Genomic DNA, 8,622 nt, shown 5'->3' on the forward strand with positions numbered 1-8,622 from the left:
AAGGAGGTGATGAGTAAGAGATTAGGACTAGAGTACCCTGTCTGACCAGTCAATGAGGTCACCAGTCCCGAATGGCCTGGTTACCCCTCCAGGTAGGTGGTTACAACCTTTGAATATATGGAATGATTGAAGGCCAACATCTGACATACTTTCTTGTGGGTGTCAGTAACAACCACATTATTTTTTTCATGAGGTTCTTTCTTTCTTTTCCTTTCATCTTCCTTGTTTATTTTCATTGTTTCCATTTTGTTGTTTTTCATACTTTTAGCACAAGTTGTCAGTGAAAAACAAGTCCAAGAGGGGGTTAAGAAGGGATATAACTTAGTCCAACCAAATGGAAATGTCTAAGACTGGAGAGGTTCAAAATAACAAAAGCTTTGCTCTAATTATGAAAGAAAAATATGATAATTTTGAAGAATTATTATTATTGAGAGAATTTTGAAAATTTACAAAGGCAATATAACTCACCCACAGGGATAACTATTATAAACACTGCCATGTATTTTCAGTATTTTTTCTAGACATTTTTAATAAAATTGGAATGATGTCACACATTCCATTTTACAATCTTTCTTTGCACTTACACCTTTTTTTAAAATTTCAATATTGTACTTTTTCAAGTAAAAAAAAAAAATTTTTTTTATTTTTTTAAATTTTCAGGGCCTTGGCTCCATACCATACTTTTATCTACAAGCCACTTCAACCATGCATTCTCGTAGTTACTCCCTGGACCTTGTCAACTCTTGGAAAGTTTAATATCAAATTCAAATATCTCCCATTTTAGCCACCACTTCCGAGATGTGCAAAATGTATAGTTCTCACTCAGCCTTTCTTTTAATCTGAAAAGTCACTGCAATCTACCTACCCCTCTGGCCTCTCTTCTTTCTAGGACCAGACTGATAACTCAAAATGTGATCTCCAACCAGCCCCAGCAGCTGTACCTGATACTTACTGGAGATGCATAATTTCCAGTCCCACGCCAGACCTACTGAATCAGTAAGGGGGATCCAGCAGCGTGTGTTTTAAAAAACCCTCCAGGTAATTCTGATCCATGCTCAAGTTTGAGAACCACTGGTGTAGATCTTCCTCCTACCCACTGTACTCAAAGCACAGGGATGGATGTTAGAGAAAAGGTGACAAGTAGACAACTAGGCCTATTTTCAAGTTAGTTAAAAAATATAAACAAGTAATTACAAAAAACCGCAGGGTTGGGGGGAAGTATATACCTAGACATCTAATCTTGTTTTTGTGTCCTGGGAAGAGGGTGCTCAGGGAAGACTTCTCTAAATAAGTGACCCTAAAGCTGAAACCTGAAGAAGTACAGCTGTTAGGCAGGTGAGGAGGAGGGGGTCAAGTATTGTGAAGTATTGTGCTGCTTCTTTCCCCTTCCTTCCTTCTTTCCTTCCTTCCTTCTTTCCTTCCTTCCTTCCTACCTCCCCCTTCTTTCTCTTTCTTTCTAACAAAATGTCTGACTTCCCTGTGCAGGATGGATGGGGTGGGAGTAAGATAGGAGGTAGGGAGGCTAGTTAGGAGGTTTCTGCAGTTACCAGGTGAAAGATGAACGAGACTTGGCCTACAGTTATTGATCATGGAAGAGAGACAAGCAGACAGATCAGCTCATGATGGAGGCATGGTTAACAATGTCCCCGCTCTTCAGAGGTCTCCAGCTCACCCCGTCCAGCACCCCTTCAGGGAAGGGTGTGGGAACTCCTTCTCCCAACTAATTAGTTGCCAAGGGGATGTCTCTATACCTTACAAGCTCCCTCAAGAGGAACCCCCTGGATAGATGCAGTTGTATGGGGAGAGAGCTTCTTCCAGGGGAACCAAATGAAGGTCCTGCTGGGCAGTGAATGGGTTAAAGGCCCAGTGCAGAGGGGTCCAAGCCCTGAACCTATGCACAGAGCAGTGGCTCAAGCCTCACGGACCCGGGCGATCCAACTCCAACGTGATTGGGAGGACTTGCGCCCCTGGCAGGGTCTTTCTCAGCCCCCCTTCTCGCACAAGCTTGGATCCCATCCCAGGCCCCTCCTCCCTCACGTCTCTGTCGCCACCCCACGAGGTCCTTATCCCTCTCCAAAAAAAGCTCTGTTTTCCTCTTTTCTTCCACAATATACCTCAATGGCCCATTATAACCTGAGCCCAAATCATTAGCAAATGAAAAACGGGCTTGCTTTTCTCAAAGACTGAGAGGGCTGGGTGCAGATAGGGAGAGGAAGCAGGGAGGGAGGTGCCCTCCCACTAGTTTAGTTCCAGTGTTAATGAAGCCAAGAAAAGGAGGCAGAGCAAACACAAGTTTCTGTGTTAAAACTGTTTGATAATTCACTTTTTTTCCCCCTGCCATAAGACATATCTAGTTTTGGACACGACTTGGTGCATTGGATGTCAGAGGTGAAGGAGAAATTGGAGTAAAAGATGACTCCCAGGTCTCGGGCTTAGAGAACTGAGTGGATTCTTTCATTTATTTTAACAGACATTCACTGAACACTGAGCTCAGGGCATGAAGTGGTGAAAAAGACAAATAAACCCTTGCCCTCCTGGAGCGCACATTCATTCTCAGAGTAGACGGAATGCTTGAGTTTGAGGAGACGCTGACTAAAGATACTCAAGGCAGATAGGCCCAGGAGTCTGGTGCTCTGGAGAAGGGCTGGGTTGTGTTGGGGAGGAAGAACTTCCACTGTATTATGGTCCTTCCAGCTGGACTTAGAATCAAATTGATAGGAAACAGAAAGAAAATAAAATTTAATAGGCATATGTACAGGGAGTCCACACAGAAACGAAATTCCAACGACAATTAGGCAACCTGAAGCTTCCAAGAGCTAAGGAAAGGGAGAGGGTCTGAGGCCCCAAAGGGGAGGAGGGTCATTAGCAGGAAGGTGAAAGGAGAGGTCTTGAAAAACAAAGGTTGCCCTGTGATGCAGATAAGTTTCTTAGGTAAGGGGGAGTCTCTATTAATAGCTCTCTTCCTGGTACAGGCTCTCCTTTCTGATGTAAATTTAGGCAGGACCAAGAAGAGAGCTTTTCTGCATTTGCTGGGTTTTGGTTACTTTTAACTCAAAAATAATGTTCATTTCAAAGTGGCCCGTCTTGGGGCACATGCCCTAGGCACTGACAGTGGCAAGTATTGGTTTAGGAGTTATTAGCATAGGGAGATTAACTCCCGACTTGAAGTAGATGAGATTAATTGCAAAGGTCTACGACTAGGCTCAAAACTGTGGTGTCACATTTAAAGGATGGGCAAAGGAAGCTGCAATGCTTCAATGGTTTCATTGAGGACAGTCCAGATTAATTGAAATGTTTTAGCCTACCTCATGCCTAAGTCCAGACTTCTAAGCACTACTAGAGAAAATCACAGACTTGTGCTGATTGGTTTAACAATGTATTCATTATTCTCCACTTTCACAATGTCCTGAAATCACGCTCCATTTCCCCCCAGTCAGTTCAATCTCCCATTCTCCTTGGAATCTTCCTCAGAACTTAGTCTTCCCATCCTGAGTCTACCATCCTGCAACTTACCTTGGCACTTTGAGTGGAGCTTCTAATTTCCTATATCACAGAAGTAATAGGCCCTTGGACAGGAAAGTCTTTGACTTTCTACCACCAAACTTGCAGATAGTCTTCCCTGCAGGCCCAACTTTTCCCTTCTTTCCAGTCACAATGGGAGAGAGGATCTTCCCTCTACCTGGACTCAGAGTCCCTGGAGCCTGACCCAATTTCTCTGTTCTCTAACTCGAGATTAGTCCTTCTCTCACAGGTACCTCTACTGCCCTGGTTATTGACTTCTTCCCAAATATGTTTAAATATAGTTAATATCTTCACAAAACAAAACAAAAACTAACAAAAAACTCTCAAAAACTCTCTTCCCTCAGATTGTTTTTCAGAGTCCATAGTCTCTCATGGTTCACCTCCCCTTCCAATCTGAGGGTTTTGAAGGGGCGGGGGGTGGGAGGTTGGGGGAACCAGGTGGTGGGTATTGGAGAGGGCACGGATTGCATGGAGCACTGGTTGTGGTGCAAAAACAATGAATACTGTTACGCTGAAAATAAATTTTAAAAATTAAAAAAAAAAAAAACAACTCTCTTCCTATTCCTTCCTCTTCAAAGTCACATTTTTGAAAGAATGGTCTACACGTACTCTTGGGCCCACTGATATCTGACTGATGTCCCCAATCACCCCAATGAAACTGTTCTTGCCAAGATCACCTTTGACATTCTTATTACTAATTCCGGTGGCAATTTCGTATCCTTGTTTTACCTGACCTTGCCCTAACATTTGACACTCTTGCTCAGGCATGTCCTGTTTCTTCAAATGCTTTCATCTGGCTTCCATGACACCAGCAGTCTTCTGGTTCCTCTCCTACTTCTCTAGCCTCTTCTAATTCTTTTGCAGGTTCCGCTTTCTTTTCTGTTAAAGCAATGCCTTGGACAAATTATTTTTGAGTGTATGAGAAGAAGCTTTTTGAAAAATTCAACTAAAGGAATAATTTTGGTTGAGACATTTTATAAGAAAAAAAGAATGGTTCACTAACCATTAACTGTTTAGAATGGATATTTAAAAAAAAAAAAAAGAACATCTGGTTAAAGATTATTAGGCTAGTCAATCAGCTGGATGGGTAACCCTAGCTTCCCAGAAGGAGTTCTCAGTCTTATTAAAGTCTGTCAGAAAACTGTTCATGCACTTTATCAGGAATGCTAATTGCTTCCCAGAAGGAGTTGTAAATTACATCACACAAAAAAATTTCTGTCCCAGACCAGGTTTGAGTCCATTTTTTTCTCTCATTTTCAGCCTCTCAAATGTTGGTTTTCCTTAGGGTTCCGTCCTACGTGTTTCCTTAGGGTTCCGTCCCAAGCCGTCTTCTCTTCTCATTATACATATATCTTTTGGTGATCATATCTACTCTCATTACACCCCTCAAAACACATGTCTACATAGCCACTTTCACACCTAACCTTCACACTTGTGTCTCCAATGGTTTCCTGAACACTCCATTGGCAGCTTAAACTCAACATATTCCAAACTGAACTCATTTTCCCTCCCACTTGGTACTTCCTCATCTGTCCCATATCTGTCTCTTTTAGTGGTTCCACCATCCACAAAAGCCAACTCAGGAGCCAAAGCATCTTCCTTGACTCCTACTCTTCTTTGACACAGTGAGGTCCAAGGGCAGGCTGCCCCAAGATGGGCCCCTTTGGCACAAACTTTATTTTGAGTTAAAAGCTGTTGAAACTCAGCTGGTTTAGGAAAAGCTCTTTACCTCCCCACTCAGCTGCCAGCCAGTATCAGGAAGAGAGCTATTAACAAAGATTCCTCTTTACCTAAGAAACTTATCTGCATAATAGGTCAACCTTTGTTTTCCAGACATCTCTTTTCACCTTCCTGCTAATGGTTTTTCTCCACTTTGTATCCTCAGACCCCTACAACTCCCCTTAGCTCATATAAGCAGCATGTTGTCTCACTGTCTTTGGAACTTCATGTTTCCATGGATTCCCCATACTTTTCAATTTTATTTTCTCCTGTTAATCTGGCTCATTTCAATTTGATTCTTAGTCCATCCAGAAGGACCTCAAAGGGTGGAGGAAACTCTTACTCCCCAAGAACACCCTCTCCACCAATACTACCAATCCAATTTATCCCCCAATCGCTTCTCCATCAGGTCTCATTTCTTCATCCCCACAGCTACTATTATCATCTCATTGACTTAAATCACCACTTAACTGGTCTCCTTGCCTGCAGTACTGTCTCCCTTTAATTCATTTCCTACTCGGTAATCAGTGTGATCTTTTTAAAGCAAAAAATATGATCATGCCATTTCCATTTAGAACCTTTAATTGCCATTTTTTCCCTATTTATTCATAAGGTTAGAACATGTCACCAACACAGTCTATCAGGTCCTTCATGTTCCGATTTCTACTTACTTTTGCTACTTTTCCTTCCAAACCCTTCTACCACACTCATGGCCTTCATATTTCTTTAATGATATCTTGAGATAACTTTGAAAATCTTTATCCCTAAGCTTCGATCATTCTTTGCTATTTGTCCACCCTTTTTTTGGCTCCATCTCCCTCAAATTCCACAAAAAAGGCTTATTCTACCTTTTTAACCCCCACCCTTATCTAATTTCCCATGATATTCAAGACTATTGCTGTATGATCACTTCTCTTACTATTCTGTTATTTTTTTTGTGATTCAACGACTTAGTCAGTTACGTTCTCCATTGTGTTCTTAGAAGGGCCTAGCAGTTGGTAGGCACTTAATAAATGTTTTGAATGTGATGGATGAATGAAGATTACATTCATATAATAAATAGTCTCTAAAACACTATTTTAAAAATAGATTATAACTTTCATTCTTATTTTCTTGTGCTAAAAATATAAATATTATGCTTTAGAGAAGCCAAATTAAAACTAAAATTACCAAAAAGCTTTTACTCAAAGACAACACTAAAATTTTGGTTTATATTTTTCCCGTCTTTTGTATGGTTGTATATCTATATGTACATACGTTTTTTTTTTTTTTTTAGCAAATGGGATCAAATTTTAATTCTATTTTGTGACTTTTAAAGTTAATTTATCCATAATAGTTGGCCTTCTAATTTATTTCTATTTTTTTTTTCTAGTGTAAAAAGTGCTTTAGTGAATATCCTTATAGCTGTATCATCCATGATTAGGAAAATGGAATCTTATTAATGGTATAATGTTCTATCATACAAATAGAATTTGCATGATTCCTCATTTTTTATTGCTTTATCTTTATGTCTAAGTCCTTACTTTTACACATAAGGGTATGAGAAATATTCCTATGTATAAATTTTTGTTCCTATACCTGAACATTCTTTGGATAGATTCTGAAAAAAGTAAATTACTAGGTCAAAGTGTTTAAGACTTTGGATTCATTTTGCCAAGTTGCTTTGCACAAAACCTGCTGTAATTGAGATACGCTCTATCAGTGTATTGGGGACTTGTTGAGGACTTGCCACTTGCCCAGCATAGAGCTATATTCCATGGAGGAGGGTGGGGGGCTTGCTCTCTAGGAGATATGTGTGGTGTACATAATATTATGTATATGTAGGCGTATTATGCCCATGAAACAATAACACTAACCTGACCACATATATGAGTACTATGATAGTTTGGAGACAGAAAAATCTATCAAATGCCAAAGGAGATTGAGAAGATTTCATAAAGGAAGGAGAATATTAGGACCAGGAGAGAGAGGCAGAGAGGAAGAAATGGAGGGTGTGGGGAAGGAGACTCTGAGTTAGGGAAAGTGCCTAGAGAATCTGCACTGAGTGTGGAAGGAGGGAGACCAACAGTTATGGAATGTCTTCTGTGTATGTGTCAGGCACTGAGCTAAGAATTTTTACACGTAATACTTCATTTATTTCTCACAACAATCTTTAGGCATAGGTACTATTATTATTTTCATGCAGGTGTTAATGGACTGAAAAATTGACATTCAGAGGGATTAAGCAACTTGAGAAAGATCACAAAGTTTGGAAGAGGTGGTCCCAGGATCTGAACTCAAAACAATCTGGCTCCCAAGTTCATACTTTTAAGTACATCACTCAACTGACTCATTACAAAGTCAGAATCAAGTGCCTTATCAGAAATTGTATCCATGACTTGGTGTCAGTGACTTGAGTCAATAGATACTTGAGAAAGAAAATTAGAACAGAAAGAACTGCAAGTACTAAGGCTTATTTCAGACAGCAGGCATCTATAGCTATGTAAATATGTGGCCAAGGACTTAACTGTAAAGTGTAAAACTTTTAGAAAAAAATATGAGAAAATCTTTAGGATCTAGGGGTAGCCAAAGAGTTCATACACTTGAAACCAATAGCACAGACCATAAAAGAAAATGTAAAATTTTTTCCTTGAAAGACCTGTGAAAAGGATAAAAAGTCAAGCTACAGACCAAGAGAAAATATTTGCAAACCACATACCCAACAAAGAACTAGAGTCCAGAATATATGGAGAACACTTAAAACTCAACAACTAAAATAAATAAATAAATATTTTTTAAAAATCCAACAATTGGGACGCCTGGGTGGCTCAGTTGGTTAAGCAGCTGCCTTCGGCTCAGGTCATGATCCCAGCGTCCTGGGATCGAGTCCCACATCGGGCTCCTTGCTCGGCAGGGAGCCTGCTTCTCCCTCTGCCTCTGCCTGCCTCTCTGTCTGCCTGTGCTCGCTCTCTCTCCCTCTCTCTCTGACAAATAAATAAATAAAATCTTAAAAAAAAAAAAATCCAACAATTCATTTAGAAAGCAGGCAAAAACCATGACCATATTTCCTAAGGAGGATATACGGATGGCAAATAAGCACATGAAAAGTTGTTCAACATCATTAGTCATCAGGAAAATAATGCAGATTTAAACCATAATGCTATATCACAACACTTGTTTCAGAATAACCGAAATAAAAAATAGTGGCAACATATAATGCTGGCAAGATGTGGAGAAATTGGATCATGTATACATTGCTGGTGGGGATGTAAACTGCTCTGCTCCCTCTTGAAAAGAGTTTGGCAGGTTCTTATAAAACTAAACATGCAACTATCACAAGACCCAGCAATGGCACTCCTAGGCATTTATCTTAGAGAAATGAAAACTTATGTTCACATAAAA

The sequence above is a fragment of the Neovison vison genome, chromosome 11 (assembly GCF_020171115.1).
Source record: "Neovison vison isolate M4711 chromosome 11, ASM_NN_V1, whole genome shotgun sequence".
Lineage (NCBI taxonomy): Eukaryota > Metazoa > Chordata > Mammalia > Carnivora > Mustelidae > Neogale > Neogale vison.